The 21310-nt window shown below is 38.3% G+C and overlaps 1 protein-coding gene across 1 annotated transcript in view; it reads right to left on the bottom strand.

Annotated features, from left to right (window-relative positions):
- The window catches only part of LOC139725392 (uncharacterized), a 46870-nt gene extending 26640 nt beyond the window's left edge, over positions 1–20230 (bottom strand). The window contains exon 1 of the mRNA XM_071636471.1: positions 20135–20230. The gene's annotated coding sequence lies outside the window, so the exon portion shown is untranslated. The remainder of the gene's footprint in view (positions 1–20134) is intronic.
- Positions 20231–21310: the final 1080 nt, after the last annotated feature.

The raw sequence follows: 21310 nt of genomic DNA, 5'->3' as shown, positions 1-21310 counted from the left end.
TCAACAGCAAAATGATAATTTTTGTCTTTGTTCCCATTGTCCTTACATTATGATTAGACAGTATTCTGTTTTGATTGAAATGACTGAAATAAGTAACATATGTGATAGTAACACATCTGCAGCACAGAAACTACTTATCTTGTTGCATGTGACTGACTGCAGAGCCCTCTTAGAAAAAAACAAAAGTGTCTCCTATTTAGCTTATTTACAGGAAAAATCTCATATTTTTGTGTCTTACATTATCTCCTCAGTTTTATGACTTTTTCCACCTCTCGACTTTTGTCTTTTTGTCAGTGATCTGTGACTTTGGATAAGTGCATTCAAAAGTGGCCTGTCCCCTATCAAGGATGCAGCCTCATTCCCTTTTAAATCGTGTGTGAATCATGTAATATGACAGACCAGGTGTTCTTGCAATGTACATGCCCGCAGGGACCACAATGCAGACGTAGTACCTTAGAAGATTGAGTGATTTCATAATCTGTGAGTGTCTGCTTAATTGAATCCACCTCTGCTCTGTCACCTGACTATCACACAGCAGCGCTGAGCAGTGAGATGCAGGTTGGGGTCATTTATGCATGTTTCCATGGTTACACAAGAAGGCAGTTTTTTTTTTTTTTTTGTCACGGTGACACACATTCTACACTAAGTTGGCTGATGGATGGTGTAATGCACGACACTGGGACGAATGAGAGTTACTTGAGCTGGGCCGTGCAAGTTTTTTTTTTTTTTTTTTCAGGGCAATTGTCACTAAAGAATGGTGACATTTTAGATTGTCGTGTTCTAATGAGCGTGCATGCATTCTTGTGTGCTGACTATTGCATACCAAAGCTGGGTAAGTATGTTCCCTGTGTGTAGTAAGCTCAATGCTAATTTTGTGAGCTTCAAATAGTTTTGATTTATACAGCAATTTACATTCTAAGAGCTATCTCTAGGACTTTTGCCTCAGAGGTGTCAATTACCTCATTATTATTCAAAACATTAGTTACATTGTAGCTTGAAAATGCATGATTCATTAAACTGCTGTAAGGGTGGATAAACTTGGAAAGTTATAATGTAATAATGCAAGATTGTGAACAAAGGTCATATAATTTGGATGAGGAATGACAAATTTTCCCTCAAAATATAAGCCTTTTTTATTCACCATCTCCAGCTAGAAAGGTTAGCGTTACCTTTTCACTCATCCCTAGGGCAATTAATACATTATACTCCTGTGTCGTATAATGAAGTCAAAGGAATCTTAAGACAATTTTTGGCTAATTTTTTATGCATGGAGGGATTTTATATTTCCTGTTATTTGATGCAGTCTGTCCACTTAATGGCTTTTAGCTCATTTCCCAGGCTTATAAATTTTGCAAGACTGAATGTGTGAAAAGTTTGACCTGGAGACGTGAATGGACACAATCAGATTTTTTTTTTTTTCATCCAAGGCAATCAAACTTGTAATAGCTGTCAAAATTTATTCAGCTGGGAAGGGCATTTTTTTTTTTCCTTCCCAAGATTAACTAAATTTGGGAGTAAGAAAATGGGGGCTTGTGGTCAGGCACGCATTTCTGGCTGTCTGTTTCTTGATTATCTCAACACCACTATTTTGTCACATCGCCCTGGGTGGGAGCAGCAGAAAATCACAGTAGGTATAGAAGTGTTTCAGAAAGCACATCGAGGGAGTTTATACCCACCTATGCTTCTGCAAGACGATTATCCTCTGCAAATTGCACGGGGGAAACAAATATTAATTGCCAAGTGATGATGGGACCGCAGAGTTCAGTCCGTAAATGGGGTAAATTGATGAGCAAATGGCCAGTCAAAGATTTTTTTTGGTCGTTTTGAGGCGGCGGTTAGATGAGACTTGTTCAAGACATGGATTGCAGTTTGAAAGCAATTTCTCATCCGTCTTGTGGACAGATTTGTTTGCCTCTGTTTTCAAAGAGCAAGAGATGAGGTTTGAATGTTTTTTCATTAGGTTTTGGTCCTGAATCTTGCAGTTTCATCAGAGTTCTCGGTTTTCTCATAAACACTCAATAGTTCAAGCACTGGAGAGTGGAAGTGTCACACATATATAGAAGAGGTCGCTGACATGCGAGTATATTCTTGCCACAAAAAAATGCCATTAGTTATATTTCAGTGCCATCTTTTATTTGCCTTAGCACTATTGATCCTTACCTCGGGGACTGCGAGATGTTTTCCTAATTTTTTGGAAAGAAGTTGCCCTTACTGGAATAGATGGTCCCACTAAAGTTCGTGTCAGAGTCACGCTTAGAAATTAATTGAAAAATAATCAATATCTAGTACAGCTGAGACGTCCGCCATCATGTGTATTCTAGCCTAATGAAACATTTTTTTATTTTCATGGAATTGCTTCTTCTAGTGAAAAAAAAAATGGGATAGCAAAGACGCAGGTAAATACAAGGTGCAAATATTCATTAGATTGAAGGTCAGCAGAAGAATTGCTCTGAATATAAATAAAGTCCCATCGTCTGAGATCCTGTCTCATCCCCATGCCGTACCCTCGTAATCCCATGCTCAGCTGGCCTGATTGTCTTATGTTGTTTTTCTTTGGTCCACACTACATGTACACATTGTCCTCCAGATGAGGTAGATTTAGAAATCTCTTTCAGGGAGGAACTGGTGGAAAAAAAAAGTCCAGCCCCCATTATTTTCCCTGCGCACACTCTGGTGGCACCTAAATATTAGGATATAATCCTACAAGAAGTGGGCTGCATCTCGAGAGATTCTATGCATGTCTTGTGACCGGAGATTTCTGTACTGGATGTGCGCAAAAGAAAAACATCATGGACCTGAATTTTGAATGAAGGACAAGTTTGTTCAGGTTGAATTTAGATGACTTTTTTCTATTTTGGTGCCTCGTATGTGTGCTACCAAATATTAACCTCTTTTCCATTATTTTGTCCCTGTGTCCCTTTATCTAGTTTTGGCTGTCTTGTTGCCCCCCCCCCCTTCTTGTAGTTCATATCCTGTCTGTGTGAAATGAGTTAAGAGGGGCCAAAGTTTCTCTGAGGATCAGTTTTGGACTCTCCATAAAAAAATGAGCAACACATTGTCGGGGTAAAATAATCATGATAGTGCAGATGGGGTATGTTGGTGTGTTGCAAAGTGCTGGCATGTTGTCGGGTGAGCTTTTGAGGCCTTTTTTTTTTTGGTGCTTCATAGATCCTTGATATGCTCCCCTGACATTTGCTTTCATCGCTTTGCATGTTTGAATTACATTTCCCCCTTCTATTTGACCTTTTGCACTCGCATCCTTCCAACTCTTGGCAAATAAGTTGAAAATGTATAAGTGAGGATTTTCACAAAAGAGTGCTGGCAGGAAATCAACCTGCAAGGCAAACTCCCACACAAATCAAGCAGTGAAATATGCAATACTTTACGTGTCCTCCATGACAAGAAGAGATATACCTTCGTAGCATGTTTAGCCGAAAGCCGGCAAATATTAATCATGCTTTACCTCCAAGAGGTGAGAATCTTAATGGCCGTCACTTCCACCATCCTGACATTTACCCCCTTTCTGTGCTGGTGCAGCCAATGGCATACCAATAATCCCTCCCTTGATCTTCCAACCTTAGGTGTATTCACAACTTAGGTTAGTGAGGCAGCTGGCAATCCCTTCAGATGTTTGCTTAGTCCGTTTTATCCGAACTCGGCCAGATTTGAAGTTTCCACTCTTATTTTTTTTTTGGACAAATTCCTTTTCCTTGACCTTGTTTTTTTTTCCTCCACATTTTCCCTCTCTCATTTCCATCCATTCCCCAGCCCTTGCTTTCCAAAGATAAGAATTGTTGCTTGTTGACAAAAGATAACGCCACAAATGGACAGTAAAAACCTTTTATCTGGTTGCCATGGCTACTTGGGAAGCATGCTGCGACTGTGGCATTTCAATTTCATGTGCAGCGACCAAGGAGTAATTCAAAAACTGCGTTGCACTTGTTCGCAATGGCAAACTTATTTGCTTTGGTAGAACCATTCTGTGCCGTCCTTCAAACAAGACTTTACCAGATTTTAACCTTTTGAGAATCTTAACTTGCAAATTAGATTAGGGACCTTTTTCCATAACTCTCCCCAGAGAGACATAGCTGGCTGAAAAAAGAAAATGATTGTCAATCGTGTTATCTTTTATGTGCATCGAAATTCAAACAGTGAATCAATACAATCGATAACATCATCAGGTTTCATGTTGGAGTGATGGTATCAAAAGCTCCCTTGTCCCTTGTTGCGTTTTTTTAGATGTTCATGACAATCTCGACAAAGCTTTGTAAAGGGGGGGCAAATGAGACAGAATCTCTTGTGTCAACAGTGTATGTAGCCAATAAAGTTTTTGGTGTCCTTCTGACTCAGTGTGCTGTCTTTGTTTGTCAGTTTTAATGCTCGGCTTGCATGTTTTGCAAGCAGCTTGTGAATGTTCGCGTTGGACGACAATGTTTGCCGAAAGGCGGACAAACGACTCTGGCAGGAATCTTTCTGTGGCTCTATGGGAGAGTCGTTGGAGCTTGTCTAATGATCGTGCGAGGATGACAGAACAAGAGGCCTTCATCTGATTATAGAAATCATTTTACTGACACAGGGACCTTGAAGAGAATGTGTTGTTCTGTCTATTGTTGGTGGTGTGTGTGTGTGTGTGGGGGGGGGGGGGTGGTGGTGTAGCATACCCTCCATTCATAGTGGAAAATTGATGAACATAAAGATATCAATTTATTAGCCAGCAGCGACGCCAGTTTTCAATAAACCTCGTATCGCCGACAATTCCATTTCACCCATGTAAGCAAGGCTGCACATAAAAGAACGACCCGCCCTTATTTCCCGCTCCTATTATTAGATTTTGTGCATTTGTGACATTTCATTAGCAGACCGCTGTGATTGTTCTAATTGTTTACTTATAGCAAATTGCATTTATCTATGGATATTTCTTTTGTGTGTGTGTGTATGTAATAAGTAAACAAGATTTTTTTCCCCCTATTTTCCTTCAGTGAAAAGAGAATAATCATACTACTTTTACTCAGTTTGATCGTCTTTACCTATTGTCAAACTCCTATTCTAAAATCAGTGGCTCCTGTTTCAATGTTCATTTACAAATAAATGAATGACACACAAGCACATTAAAAAAAACCCAGCTCTGAATGAAAGTAGGCTTTAAAACTGAAAAATTACATTATTGAAAAAAAAAGTTAATCCTACTTTCTGTTTCATTAGGGAGTTTGTTCACTACTGTCAATCAAGTGACTTCAAATAATACAAGGATACAAAAATTGTAGATGCATGTACCAACATGAAAGGGAATCTTCATTGAATTACATCAATAGAATAAAGTGAAAAAAAAAAACCAATACTGTTGAAGTCTCCCTTAAGTTGGATGAAATATATTGGAAAGTATTGGCATTTTAAAAGTCTGGATTCATATTCAAGGGATACAACACGTTTTACATGCACACATGCAAATTAGAAGTGGTAATAATGCCAACACCTACTATCTTGTCCGTAGATCTCAATCCAAAATGCTCACATTGTATCTTTTCCTATGATTTAGTAAGGATCTACATGTCCCCTCAAAAATAGTCACCATTTGCTGACTCAAGTACAAGTCTATAATAATAGAATGCATTTTTTCTGAATTCCTTTAAGAAACAGGATATTACCAAAGTGACAGTTTATAGTCAAGCTGTTGAAAGACGAATTTGCATAATTACATGTGAAAGAGATCAATTTCATGATAGAATATGTGAACCTCATGAATGCCAAAACTGGTGATATTTTCCTGAATGTTGGAGATGAAGCTATGACCCTTCTGTTTGTTTGAAAATGTGGCTGTTTCATGCTTCTACCCATGTGACAAGAGATCGACATTGCGTGTAACCTCTTGACACCAAAGGGCCAAACAGGGGAGACCTTGGGGGCGACAGAGTAAGTCGGCACTGCGCGGGTGTGATGCACGTGCGAGTCGTGTCTGCTGCGGAGAGTACCAGGTGCAAGATGAGATTACATTGGCTGTCGAAGGACAGTTTAAGCCGGGTGCTTGTGCATAATCAGAAGAGTCAGTATCAATTACTCTCTCATCGCTGAAGTAACTTGAGCCTTAATCCATTCACGGCAGAGATTTTCAACCAAATCCCCATAGACTCTTCACAGCAGCTACCGAGCTCCTAGTGTGGGCAGTGATTTATGTCACTTTGTTTATTCTTCTTTGGCCAGGAATGAATGTTATATATTTTTGTTTTTTTATTTACAGTTGTTGATAGCTGGGAAAATGAAATATATATGTATGGCTGTCACTTCATTCATTTGATACCACAGGTTTGTGAAGTGTGGGCTTGTGCTGAGAAGTTGAAGAAGTGTCATGCTCACCCCCCCCCCCCATATTGTCAGCTTATTGACGAGCCAATCACAGCCCAAAGACAGATCATCTCTAAAATGAGCAGACAGGAAGGACCTGCAACATTCACATCTACTTTAGATAATTTCATCATACACAACATCAATTAGAATCATTTCCTTTCTTTTATTCATTGCTGCTGCCAAACAAAGTAGCTTGTTTAATAACAGGCAGTATATAACCAGTCTGTGAGAGAAAAACAAAATCAAGCATTTAGTGCCATGAAAACTAAGCTAAGGAGTGAACGACAGACCAGAAGTGATGAAGTCTACATAATTTGAGAGGCAAAAAAAAGAAAAAAAAAGAAAGAGGAAAATATCAAACAAGCTTTCTCAATGTCGCAAGTCTTTCAGGTTCAATAAAATACTTGCTATGAGTCATTTCCTGTGTTGTGCATGTACCTGTAATAGATAGTTGAATAGTTTCTTTGTACCACTAGGTGGCATTGTCCATATGGTAATTCAAAGATATCAGAGCAGAGCTGTTTCTGTCTGTATAACAGGAGGATTCAGGATTTAGCAAGGAAAAAAAAGAACGGCTTTCAATCCACATGAAAGAGTTTAAAGAATAAAGGAAGACTGGCTAGAATGTAGGACACCGGCCATTATCTGTGGCCCTTTTTGTCCTTTCAACATCGATTCCTTTGTGGACCCCGCACAATTGTTCCTTATGAGAAAAATTCTGCCCGCATCTCGGAGGTTCTCGCTCATATGGCGTGTACCGTGCCAAATCTAATTAAGTGTAAAATGAAGGATTTTACCCTCAATAGAATCCCATGATAATTCAATTCCCCCCCTTTTTTAGCTAACCGCTAAAGGAAAGAAGAACAGTTCTTGCAAGCATCGATGTCCACTTCTGCCCTTTTCAGTGTTAGAAACTTGCCAGCCCATTTAGGCAAGCAACTTACAATCACTTTTGGTTAAATGGGCCATGCAGTGTTTCTCTTACTTTCCACTTGCATTTATCATGGATCAATCTTTGCAATCAGACCCCGGCGATCTTGGACGAGGGGAAAATTGTGTCACTGCCAATCCGATAGACTGAGATAGGGGAGTCATTGTACTCTTTTATCTTATGTGTATGTGTGTGTGTGTGTGTGTGTGAGTGTGTGTGTGTGTGTGTGTGTGTGTGTTTGAGTGAGTGTGAGTGTGTATGTGTGCAATTTTCAAGATGCATTGTGCTGTGTGATACATCGGGACTACAGTAAAACTAAAGTGGACTTGGCAGATGGACATTGAATTTATCAATCCTAGGGGGCGCCTTTCCTCGTAAAGCTAAGATACATGTGTCCATTTGGCTTTGTCCGAGTGGAGTTTTCAAGTGGAATCGTTCAAATAGAAGGTACAGTGTATGTTTTGTATTCTACCATTTATCAAAAAAATTGAACTTGGTTTACCCTTACTTGATTTAGTTGTATGGATGGAACATATGCTTGCACAGTCATATATCCCCCATTGCATCCTATGCAAAAAGGAGTTACCTCTTTTAAAGGATTGTTAGTAAGCTTGTTTGAGGCTGCAAATATCCTGTAAAGATTCCTTTTGAAATAATGAGAGACAAGGTTTGTTGATGACAGATGACATCAGAATAGCCAATAATGTAAAATAGCATCATTGTGAAATCATCACCTGTTGCTAAACTGCTCAAGCATGTTAGGGGTACACTGTATTTCTTAATATTGGGTATTTCCTCTCAGTTTCTTTCATGGTATGTGAGTCTTCATGTTCATGTTCCTGTAGGATTCTTGGATTTTGAGCCTGCCTGGAATGTCGCTGAACCAATCTACAGAGTCACAAACGGGGTAACCAGCTCTGTTCTGTTAGCCAGAATGCATGTACCAGTGACAGATCAGTCGTAGCTGAAATATATCTGTAGTTACAAACGGTTTGACCAGCTCTGTACTTGTTGCCATAGTAACAGTAACAGCTAAGCCTCAGCTGAAATACAACAACTTCAAAGTGACCTCTTCAGACAAAGAACGCAGGAAGTATAAGTTCATTCTCTGTCTCTTCATAAGTTCTTCACTATCTGTCTTTATCTGTTTTTCTGTTACCTTCCATGTTATGCCATCACAAGTGAAATTCTAACTAAATGAACCCATGTACAAAGTTTAACAAGTGTTCACCTTCTTCAAATTAAATGGGATTCCATCGGGATGGAATCCCATTTTCTTTGCTCACTTTTCCACTAATAATTTATATTCTTTCTGGTCAGTTTATTCTGTCTTTATTTGTTACTTCTTCAAATTAATCAGATTTGGCATTTAAAGTTTCCCAAATTGAAAATGTAATTACATACCATACCAAAAGTGATTATGATCATCATGTCCTTAGCAAGGTTATTACCGAGTATCTTACCGCATAAATTGTTTTCCTGATTACTTGCATGGCTTTGCATTTGTTTGCTATTAGAAAAGATTGCCATCCCATCTAATATCTAGTCACTTATGATTCTCTGCTTCACCCCTTGTGACAATCTAGATTGGACTTTGTCAAATTCTTCTTTTTTCTTTCCTTTATAAAAATGTGACTGGGTTTGTTTATTATGTTTAAATAAACAATTTATTTGTTTCAGACATCATTCTATAGTATTGGCAAAGGAAGGGGATGATGTGAATATGATTTGTGACAATAGCGCCGTTGCTCAAGTTACTGGATCCCATGATTATAGCGTCTGCTTAGCCTGTGCGAATCTTATTAGTTTGTCTTCCGAGTTGCATCTGCCATTTAGTTAGAGCACAAGCGAGGAATATATCTTTCTATTGATACTTTAAAAAAAAAAATCTAAGACAATGGAAAAAAAACCTTCCAAGAGGGCTGATTCAAAAGTTTTGAATGCCAGAAATAATAAATTGATCGTTAATTTGCTTGGCAGTCTCTGAATTGAACTTCTGTGACACTTTCAGGTAGATACCAATCTCTTGGATTGAAATCATGGAGATAGATATTTCACTTTTGTGCAGAAATATCGTGAATTGAATGCATTTGTTTTCTTGTCACTCTTATGCCTGGTCAATTCTTTCTTCTTTTTTATCCCCCGTATCTATTGGGGAAGAGGGCAACTGCCATAAAACTAGTTTGTTCTTCATTCCTCAATTCCTTATGCAGACATTTAGCATTGCATGTCTACTAAAATTGTCTTCTACAATTGTCTGTTGGAGCATAAATCAGCACAAATTTCGAATATATGCAACAGTGCACAATTTCATATCTTACCCATCCTGCAGAACCAAGCAAACAGAAGAAAAAAAAAGAGAGGAAAAGAACAAGTGATTACCCAACAATTTAGCTTTCTCTTTGGAGAAGGAGGTTGAGCTATGCCCTTCAAGGGGAATTCGCAAGAGTTGCAATTACTTCCACTTCAAAGAATGACAGTGTCTTACCATAGGTTTTTCAGAGTCCACATACTTGCCCAATTTACTATGAGATTGATCTGTTTTGAAGATGTACTAATGAAGGTTCTGAGATATGTGATGCAGAAAATGCGCCTGTCTGTGTGTTTGTGTGTTCTGATGCGCATGCATCACCATTGACTTTAAGGGCATCATGGCTCCATAAAACAATTCCTTCACTGCATTTGAGTCAAAAAAGCTTAAAGCCACTATTTATCATTTGCAGATGAAAAAAAAAAACAGCTTTAGTGCCTTAGAATAGTTCTAAAATGTGAGTTAGGAATAGAAACAACCAACATAAGAATGTTAATCAGTATAATCAATGCTAGATATTGTTAAACATACAAAATGTGAACAATGGTTTTATCAAAAGCGTTTCAAGATTGAATTGTCTACAGTTATGGTTTATTGAAAAAATAAGTGATATCACCTTATATTTGTAACTTTATTGCCAAATTTTTATATGGTAGGATGTTTTGAGATACGACTAAACTGTACGTGTGAATCGAATGTGATAATTTGAACATAATTTTTTTTAATCACTGCTCCCAGTGGTAAATAGTGGCTCTAAGATGAATTGATCAACTTTTCATAAGATGAAATCTTTGCTGCATGGCTATGGCTAGGAAGGAGATTTTGTTCTTGCCTGTGTCGGAATGAAATCAGTTTATCATGAAAAAATGGCATGTGTTTGCTTTTCCTGCAAAATGACTCAGCAACAGAAATATCAGAGCTCTGCATAATCTTTGATCTATATGCAATTTTCCCACATTCTTTGATATTTTGAGCTCTCTGAATGTAATTAGAAACTTCTATTTTTTTCTTTTTTTGTGATCCTTTCAGCGGTAATATCACTGTCCCCATTTTGGATTTTCAAAATGGGTTATAGATATTCTAAAGAGGTTGTCACTCAGCACTAATCTTGAATCAGTCGATTTTCTTTTTTTTTTGTCTGCTACTCCTTTCCTGTTTCATACCCCTTTTAGCTGCTTACCAGTGAAACTGGTTTTAAACTTGTCTGACAGTCTCTATTGGGCTTGTCCCTCTACTCTGGTCGGTTATCATTGATTAAGCACGCAGAATGCGGCCATAGAGCTTACGATGTTCGGCCGGTGTAAATTTCATTAAGCGAGAGTGGCATTGTCAAGACGAACAATTGCTGTGGACTTTCTCCCGAGGGGGGAAGAGTATTAACATTTCCATGAGAAATCTGTGCCAGCACTTTTGATGTTGTTTAATGCACGTCAGTTGTCATCGCCCTCACTTGTTCTTAATGCTTTCTTTATTTCCCTCCATTTTTGCTAACTTTTATCATATGCTTCTATCCTGAGAAAACCCACAACATCTAAAGACTTAACTTATTAGCCCATTAATGTCATTTTACAAAGTATTACAAGTCCCATCCTGTAGTTGTGTAATTTTTCTTCCGTCCCATTTGATATTGGTGATGCAAAATCTCAAGTCTAAGTTTGATTCACTCCTTTTAAAAGCAGGGGAATGTATAAGTTTCCTAGATACTGATGTGTTTTAATTTCTTCAGTCATTGTTTATAGTTGCGTACTGATGAAGGTCTCCTATGTGGTACAAATACATATATTCCAAAATCTATAGAGTGATTTGATATATATCCTGTTCAAGATAATTGAATGTTTTAATGAGGTGATTACACCCAAAGATTCCCTAATCCCTCACCCCTCCACCATGATGATATGGAACTAAGGCCTTCTTACTTCCTTTAAGCAGATGATTCTTAAAATTTATCATACCTTTGTCATAAAGTCATGGTATTGAAAAGGCTGCACTTCGTTTGCAGCATTCAAAAATAGCAGCAGTATGATCTGAGTCAGGTGGCACGCAAAGTTGAGCATCACAAATTCAGAGTATACAAGACTCGGATTTCCTGGCATCCGTAGCAAGGCTTACGGCAAGAATATCCGGTTGCGCATATCTACAGTTTTTGACACTTTTTTCTGCCCTTGTCTTTAAGCCGTCACCCACTTTTTATTCGGAAGATATTTTTTCTCGTAATCCCTGTGAGTTGGAGATTAAGTTACATTCTGAATATGCAGTTTTCTTGTGATTCAATTACTCTCACGCTTTGATTTGCTGCTGCTAGCCAGCAGAAGGACAAGGTATAAACTGTACTGTCACTCCAACGGTGCAGCCTTACAATGAAAGAGAATGATGATACTAAATGAAAGGAAGAGTTTAAGCAGGAATTTATTGTCTCATCTGCAAATTACTCGTACAAGAATGCACTATCCGGGCTCAAGGCTGTATTGTGGTCACAAATTGACCATCTGTAGATTAAAGACTCTGGCCTCGGCAAATGCCAAAGTGGACAGAGTTGGATGAAGTCGATCTGTAACCTGTTGCAGTAGTTTACTGGTCATCCATTAAGTGCTGCGTGAAGTAGTACTCCCTCCCCCCCCCCCCAAAAAAAAAAAAAAAAAAAAAAAAAGGAGAGAAGAAATTGATTTGACCAAGCCAAAAGTGATGGTGAAGATATACCTTCATTTTTATTGAGTGCAATGCACAAGTGCGGCTAATCTGGACTGCAAAAAAAAAAAAAAAATGTATATATGACATATTTTTCCTGGCTTTATTAAGTGTTGCTTCGCCCACACCTAATCCCACTCCCACAACTGAATAGCATCATAATAAGGGTTTATTATCCTGGCAAGAGATTTGACTCTCTTGTTGTATTATGTGAAATCTGCTTACATGTATTTAGTCTTTACTTGTAGAATAGAGTGAAGAGGTAGCTATGCATCGATATGAATTTGTATCCTGTTCCTTGCAAAACATATTCCAGTATATTTGTCATTAATTACACAGAATGGATGCTTGATAATCTATTGATGATCTAGGCCTTATCATTATTTAGATGCTGAGCCAACTTAGTCCATTTGCAGATTAGTATGATAATGATTTATAAGTGGTTGAGTAGATGGTAAGTAGAAATTGCAAGCTGATATATGCTTACCTGACTCAGTTACTGCTGGGTGAGCATCAATGGCATTGAAATATGCGCAGTATGATTGACAAAATGACTGAATTGTAATTTGATTCTGCATTGTTGCGGGCATTTGATTGCATCCTGGGCTCTGATGCTTTGCTGCTTGAATTTTATGTCACCTGATGATGGCTCAATTTTAGAGATGAATTTTTACTTCGTAGAAAGCTTGCTTGCAAAAGCTGAGGGATGAGCTGTATAGAAAGTAGGAATGCTTTCTTTGTTTGATTCAGAAATGGCCTATCGTTGAATCACTCTTTTAGGAAGAGAATGTTGTATCTGGCTGACACATTGAAAGCACAATGCACTTAGAAGCTTGTTGTACTATGAAGTGACACATTTGGAACCAATCAATGTGTTTAACCCACTGAATACAAAGGCAGTAATGTGTTTAATCGTTGAACAAGAAGAACTGTTCGAATGCCCAAAAGAGTTAGTAATTTCTAGGTCATGGAGTCAATATTCTTGTAAGTGACAAGGCATAGAAGGGTATTTTACTTGATGTTCTGTTGATTTTTTTTTTCTGTGATTATTTTGACAAATGTACTAAGTGGAAAGGTTTATAGAGACAGTTGCCACGAAAAATGAGTTGCAGGTGCATGTTCTTAACAAATCTCATTGAAATATTAGAAATTAGCCTTGAATTGTTAATCTTTTGAGAAATATCTTATATCCATAAGTATTACCAAAAAAAAAAAAAAAGCGCCCCAACTATGGAACAAGCTCCCCCTGCACATCAGGTCTTCACCCTCGCTAGATACGTTTAAGACCCTCCTGAAGACACATTTAATGAAGTCAATATAAGTTGAAGTTACTATGATGTCATGTTTTTCTACATGCGTATGTTATGTTTTTTTTTTCTTTTTTGTGTGTGTCTATTAAGTATGCTAATTCTAGTATTTGATTATAGCTAAAGTATATTATGTAATGTAAATTATTGTAGAGTTTTGTAGTTATGTTGAATATAATATTACGTTTTGGTATAATTATGATATATGTAAGGCGCTTAGAAACTGTGTATTAAGCGCGATGTAAATGTTATTATCAAAGACAATAATTTATTCATACATTTAAGAAGCACCTACATGGATAAGGACTTGACATAAAAATAGGCATTAAGACTTCACTTTTCTCTTCCAGCTTAAAATATTGTGAGTATGGGTGAGATTGAAAGAAAATAATAATCACTCTCTTACCCAAGTTTACTATGCCCCTCCCCTTATGCAGGAAAGGAAAAAAAATATGAAAAAGAAATGAAATTTGAGACCAGAATTCCTTGTGCTCATTTGCGGCGCCTTCTCTGGCAAATTTTTTGGCTGCCAGACAGTAATTACCTTGGAGAACGGTGCTAGAGTCGGTATAGCATTGATTGATGAGGCCATCTCGTAAAGTAGACACCCAACATTGAATATCATATTTAAACCGGCAAGATGTATTGCCTCATAGTTCTCCTATTTCTGCCACAAATGGTCCAATTAGAGGGCGCCTCCAGCTAAATCCCACGAATTAATAGACACAATTTCTCAGCCCTACCTCCATTTCCCGCCCCCGCCCAGCACCCAGCCATCCCCCTGACCATTCTGACGCCATGCTCACTAAGTTCTCAGCGATGGTATTCATCAATTTTTGATCATAGCTATTAACGTGTTGACCATTCATTTCAGCTTGTAGAAGACAGGGGCAGTAAGACTTTTTGTTGTGGTGGTGATGGTGGTGGTGGGGGAGGGGATCTGAACAGCTAGGGGTCTATGCTTGGGTATGGCTGGGTCAAGGGTCATTGTTCCCTTCCCCCTCCCCTTTCCTCCTTTGTTGGAATATTGTGAGATGGAAAATCCTTCACTTTCTTGTGTCTTTTTTATATTATCAATTTTGTTCTTGTTTTTAAGAGCCAAAAATTATGGGGGGGAGGGGGAGGTTCTGTGGCCCCTTGAGGAAAAGGCTGTAGCAGAGAGTGATATTAATGGTGAGAGAGCATGAGAGAGAGAGAGAGAGAGAGAGAGAGAGAGAGAGAAGGAATAAATGTTTGAAATAGAAAAAGAGTTTTAATAGAGAGAAGATGGGAGGTAGAAATGGTTTGCTAGATTTAGGGAAGATTTGGCTTATAATAAAGTTTGAAAACTTTTATGACTCTTCTGGATATATGGAAGTAGTCAACAAAATATGTGCTACATGTTTTAGTCTGTGTTTGTTTTAAGCCTGTATAAACTTATTTTGTTAATAGGAAAGTTTAAGTAGAAAGAAGAATGATTAATCTTGATAGTATAATCAATTTGAAAACATTGCCTTTTGTGAAGCAATCACACCAAGCCCTCTCAAATGTGCACAACTAAGTAAGATGTCAAGGCACGCGAGAGGCTGCATCAAATTTGACAGCTTTGGTGAGGTCTTGAGTCCTACTGCTCTCCAACAATGCTGCATTGGTCTTGATGGCAAGATCAAATGTACTGCAGTGTAATTACAGACAATGTAACAAGGAGGGGGATGGGGGTGGGGCGGGAAGGAGAGGAAGCATGCAGTGCAGGTGGCTGGTGTGATGATATTCAATTACTAGGAGTGGGTACGTCACAACCTCTCTCTGTCTCGATATACATGGCCCGTTGTCGGCCGTGTCGGGCAAGGTTTCATCACCCGGGTCTGAAAGAAAGTGACTCCTTACAGAGGCAGGTGTGCCAGTGAAGGTTACAATCTTACAACTAACTCTTCTTTGCTTCTCCGCACAAGTGCTTCTTCCCCACGACGGCGTCCCCCCTGTATTCCCAATGGTCTATGCTTCCATCGATTTATGATGATAACTGAAGATCAGTTGGAATGATGAGCAGCTGTTCTTTTTTTTTTGTAACGTTACAGTTGCCAGAAGGTGTGAAAATTAATTTTTAGAGTGCAAACCAAAAGTGCACATGTGTTTGTGAGTGTGCGTGTTGTGTTTTTCATTTTTAAGTTCTAAATATATCGCTGGTAAACAGTCAAGTAAGATTGGACACCCCACCGTGAATCCACTTTTTTGTTTCTGCTTCTTTGTGAAAATTACATTATCTGGACAAAATCACACACATTGTGTTGGTGTCATTACAACAGTAAAAATGATGATAGCCTGGAGCTTCTTTGAGAAGAAGCAATGATATTATATTTGTTTATGGTAGACACCTATGTGTTTCATAGTGCTGTTCCCTCAGGTAGAAAAGCGGTCCAGATAATCTCATTTTAAGCAAAAAGTGAATTCATATCTGCTACCTGCAAACAAGTACCTTCTTATTCTTTTTTTTTTCTTGACACCATTTTACATACAAGTGTACTTGCCAACTCTATTGATTTGTGGACAGCAGAATATTTCTTTTTAGAGATCTGAATTTGCTACTTGTATTTTACTCTTATGTATGGATTTCTGGCAAATCTGCCTTCTAAAGAAACTATTGTAAGTGTAATGTAAGTTGCCTTCTGCTGTTTAAGTGTGCTTGTTGTTGTGCATTTCACCCCAAAATTGCTCCACAATGATGTGGATAAAATATGATTAATTGTTGAACTTCAAATCCAAACATGGTAAATGTGTGCACTGTACATTATATCAGATTTGGCACACGTGTACTCATGGATAGTCTGTGCTATGGACAGCACCTTTTATAGCGAAACCGACTGCGATCTCGTGCAACGACAAACTGCTACTGTTTGGGACCAAGATATTAACACATAGCCTGACAATCAATCCCATCACTTAGGCAGAGATGTCCATACAAACATCTTCTATCAGGTGGTGCAGCAGCTGGCTATGGGCCTAAGGTTAAAGATAAGGCCCTAGCCATGTGCTATAGATGCACATACTTACTTCTTTGCTGATATCCATATCTAACTTAGATCATGTAATCAAACTCGTAAATTTTGAGATCCAAGACAGAGCTGAAAGTTTCGCTTTGTGGAATATGCTCCAGTACTATTAATACTGTGATATAAATTGTTATGGCTGACGATAATACATTTGGAACCAGAAAAGTTGTGTTTTGACAGCCCAGTCATCATCTAATATCAAATAAAACACAAAAGCACCATCTCAGTGTGACATTTTTTTTCCTACATGCCTGTCATAAGTGCTCTATTTCACAGTTCTTCAAAAACAGTAACTATGATTATTGTGCAAGTCTTAACCCGTTGAGGATGGACTGATTTTGCTGTGACACGCATTTCCCATAGACACCTGCCCAAGTATTCTCGAGACTTGTCGTCAACGTGGGGTTTAAAATATCTTGGGGGAATTGTACCCAGTAAACGACTTCAAATAGACATCAGCTGTCTCAGTGATCACACTCCTCCTGATATCATGCACACTGTTACCTACTGGTAAGTACCAAAGGGACGCCTATACACTTGTCTGAAGCTGATATGTGATTCTGCAAACTTGTTGAATAATAACTGCCAGCAGCATGTGTGCACGTTTGATTTCTATATAAACATGGTAATTATAAACCTGAAACCTGAAACTACCAAGAAAGTTTCTTATTTTGGCAAAGGAATGACTTCTCCCAATTACTCTCAACCTCACTTGCTTGGGTTTGGTTGCTTTGCTTCCTCACACAACCAACCTCTTTCTTTCTTTCAAATGTTGGCAAGGTTGGTTTCAGAGGAATCAAAATGCGTGAGGCTTCACTGATAAACTTATGAAACAGGTTATTTGTCCATGTTGAAAACCTACCACTGATGTTTCCATTTAATGTTCAAGAAACAGGAAACTCACTGATAAGATAATACAAGGATCTGATAATTATTGTTTTATCTTTTTTTTAAGTGTTGTGCCAGTCAGAGCCTGTGTTAAACTTGCTATGCTGCACAAATACTTCCCTTTATCTTCTGTTAATCAGGAGAATCAAGCAACAATCTCTTATTTGCCAATGTGCAGCAAAATCCATTTAGTTCAAGGATGAAATACTAATTATTGATCTAGTAAAGACATTTTTGATAGATGCTTTACTCCACAAGTGTTGTCCATCTTGTAAAATGGAATCTTCCTTGGCTATGCTACGAGATATAACATTTTTCATATTTGTTTATAAGTGGAGAAATTATTCTTATATGTTTAGATCTTTTTGGGATGGATTTCTTCCTATCACGACAACATGCATAGGGAGGCAAATGAAAGTTTTGTATGCGTTACCAGTAAACTCAAAAGTTAAAAAAAGGTAAAAGAATATCTTGTAGACATTTAAAAGCAGGGTTGATTCTGTAAAGCCTTGTGAAACTCTAACACATCCATCTGGAGTCTTCAGTATATCAGGGTGATATTTAGAAGATGCAATTGATGTGCTACTCAAAACAGAAGTTGCAACTCTTTCTCGACTGAAAGTACCAGTAACTAGCATGAGCATACACCACTTGACGAGATGACTAATAGATGCAAATACAGCAGTGTCTAAGCCACAGAAAAATAAATTAATCTCACTTTGGAGAGAGAGCGGTCTCTCGAAACTGTGACCTATCCCAATTTCAATTAGGTTAATTCTTATGCTAAGCCCGTAATCTGTGCTTTTAGTTAGCGTAATGGAAATCTCATACAAAGTGCAAAGGATTTGGGGAGCTATGGAATGAATGAAATGTGCTACTGCTCATAATTGGAATTGTGTCTCTGATGCATGCCAAATCACATCAACCAAGTTTGTGGGAAACAGTAAAGAAGTTTTGTTATTATTATATTTTCCATTACAGATTTGCCTCCATGTCTTCTACAGATGTAGATGTCATTTTGGGAATTTGATGTAGGAGAAACAGTTAATTTGTCGGGTTAATCAGAGGTATTAATCAAAGACCATGTAGGAAAGTAAATTTGGGAAGGGGAGCTACTCCTGCGATAAGTAACAAAGAAATTATGGTGTGATAATAAGATATTTTTCTCTTATCTTCTAAAGATGTTGATGCAGGAAAACAGCTAATTTGTCAGGTTGATTAGAACTTTCATTTAAAGACCAAGGAGGCAAATTGATTAAGAAGATGAGTTTGTAATATACAAAGTGATAAAACAGCATAAAAATTATGATATATGAAAGCACATCTTATATTGTCTTGTAATTTGCGAGATGATTTGAAAGGCATTGAGCAACTAGTGTAACAAAAGAGAAAGTTTGAAGGAAAAATAGGAAAAGAACACATATTAAAAGACACTGGTTAAAGTTGATATGATGGCAGGGAGTTTATGATTTCATATCTTCCTGTTTTATGTAGTTACTATAGAAATATCATTTTGTCATTTGTCGTGTGAATACATGTTTTTTGTTAATGTTATACAAAGATATTCACACAAATATAGAAATTGAGATTTTTCAGATAATTTATCACTGCCTTAGCAGGTTCACAATCTTGGCCAAGAAATAAAAAAAGAGAGAAAAGTCTTAACTATACTTAATTCTGTGTCATATTCTATGACAATCCTATTTGCTAATGAGTTCATCATTTGCGGAAAAAAATATGATATAAACACACTCCACTAATGAAGGGTGTTCCATCTAATCATATAGATGGCAGATCTTCGCTTGATTGTGACATACTGCATCCTTTCATCCACTTTATGTGTAGATTGGTCTCCGCATCATGTTAATGTTGATTAATTCTCATGTCGTAAAACATCTTCATCTTGCGGCTAATGTTCCGAACATGACATGACCTTGGGTGATTGATAGCTACCGTACCTGTTACGGTGGTTGGCTTCATCTATCAGGCCATTAAAGGAAGCAAACAGACAATCCTGTAAACATTACTTTTTTTTTCCCCAGGGTGTCTCTTGCCTTAGGGAGTTATTAAAGAGTGATTAAATCCTGTCAAGTACCAACTTGATTCATCTTCTTCTTTGTATATCGCCCGTTATATTTGTCGGCTGATTTAAATAATGATCACATCTTGCGGAAGGAAACATATGTGGTGCTGCTTCTTTATTCAGTCTGTGTGATTGAAAGCTTCTTGAAAGCCAAAACATATTTTTTTCTTGTTTTGTGTACAAGCTCTGTACACTATTGTCAAGATGGCAAGCTCCCTTTCCAGTGGTGCATGAATAAGAAACTCCCACATACTTGTAATAGAGGGCAATAAACATCATTTTCACAATGCTCTCAAAGAAAATGCTACATGAGCCATCCACCCACAAATGCTTGTACATCTGCAGCTTTTCAGCAGAGATAAACAGCAGTGCCATTTCCCCTCCCCCCAGAGATACCATCTTACTGCGAGATGGAGAATATCTGTTGCCGCTGCACCTTGAACTTGCAGAAAGATGTGGTATAGAGAGAGACATACACATACTGGTTTTAAAAAATTGACTTCTCACTAAAAGACGATTATCTCACATAGATGTGAAAGAAGCTTGTGGATCTCTTACCTGTAGTCAGTGATGATGTCTTGTGGTGGGGCTGTTCTTGTGAGATTGGGTGAGATTCCACAGTGGAGGTATCCGTTTGGTGGCTTTGGATTCTTGCTGCAACAGTCAGGCTGTCGTAGTAGGAAGCCCTCCCTTTTAAAAGCTACCAGCTCCCAGTGCCGCTTAACTGACAGTCACTCGAGAAAACAAGCAGCCAATCGCAGGCTGTTCTGAAGCCTCGGTAAGTAACTCTAGGCTCCGCCCCCTCCTCCATCTCTCCCCCCCCCCCCACTCCTCCACTGGCTGCGTAGACAGGAAGTCATGTGGTGTGAGTGGAGCGAGAGAGTTTGGCGGCATATTGCTTTGTTCACGCTGGGCAGCCTGTTTCTCCTGCATCTGATAGGGAGAGGGATAAATGATTTCGGAGTGAATGACGAAGGATGATTTTAGGAGTGTCAGAAAGAGATGGAGATAGAAGGGGGGGGGGAAGTCAGAGAGTTATGTGTAAAGATGCACTAATGCATTATAACTTCTTGACTATCTGCTTCACAAGATATCTTTACATGTAGTGTCGCTTGGTGTCAGTTACAAGGCACCTTCTATTTTGTTAATGTGTCTTCCGCGGCATTACCCCCCATGCTACATGGAGTGAATCCAGCGGTCGGTGTCGTCAAGGTCTTGAGCTTTCAGACTAGACATCAGCGGCAAGCGTTGCTCCACCAGCACCCGGCATTGCTCATTTTCTTCCTCTGTTTTTGTAAATATTTTCCAGCACAGCAGACTTAATCACTTGATTGCTGGGAGCCAATTCACTCTATGGCAGTGCAGTGTGTGTATCCACACATCATATCTCCCTTACTCACTGTTAAAATCTCAGTGGGGCTGAATTCACACCTGTTAGTTTGAGAAAAAAAAAAGGAAGAATATTTATGAGTTGACAGAGGCACATTTCAATACTTTGCGGCATCCGCTTCAATCCTTTTTCTTTTTTCGTTCCGTGATGATTTCATGTTTGCTTCTCTGGAGGATGTAGTTAAAATATGTATTTCATGAATATTGTCAGCATGGTTGATGTGAAACAGATCTTTGCAAAAATCTGATCAATTCCTGTCAGTTTTCCAGATTTGTGTGTGCATTTGTGGTATTACAAGGGGATTGTAATGTGTGTACATTGACACTAGTTTTTCTTGGAGCCAT

The sequence above is a fragment of the Diadema antillarum genome, unplaced genomic scaffold (assembly GCF_040938485.1).
Source record: "Diadema antillarum isolate AM-2024a unplaced genomic scaffold, OU_Dant_1.0 seq00000036_RagTag, whole genome shotgun sequence".
Taxonomy (NCBI): Eukaryota; Metazoa; Echinodermata; class Echinoidea; order Diadematoida; family Diadematidae; genus Diadema; species Diadema antillarum.
Note: the sequence above shows the minus strand (reverse complement) of the source record. Positions and strands in the feature narration are given on the sequence as shown.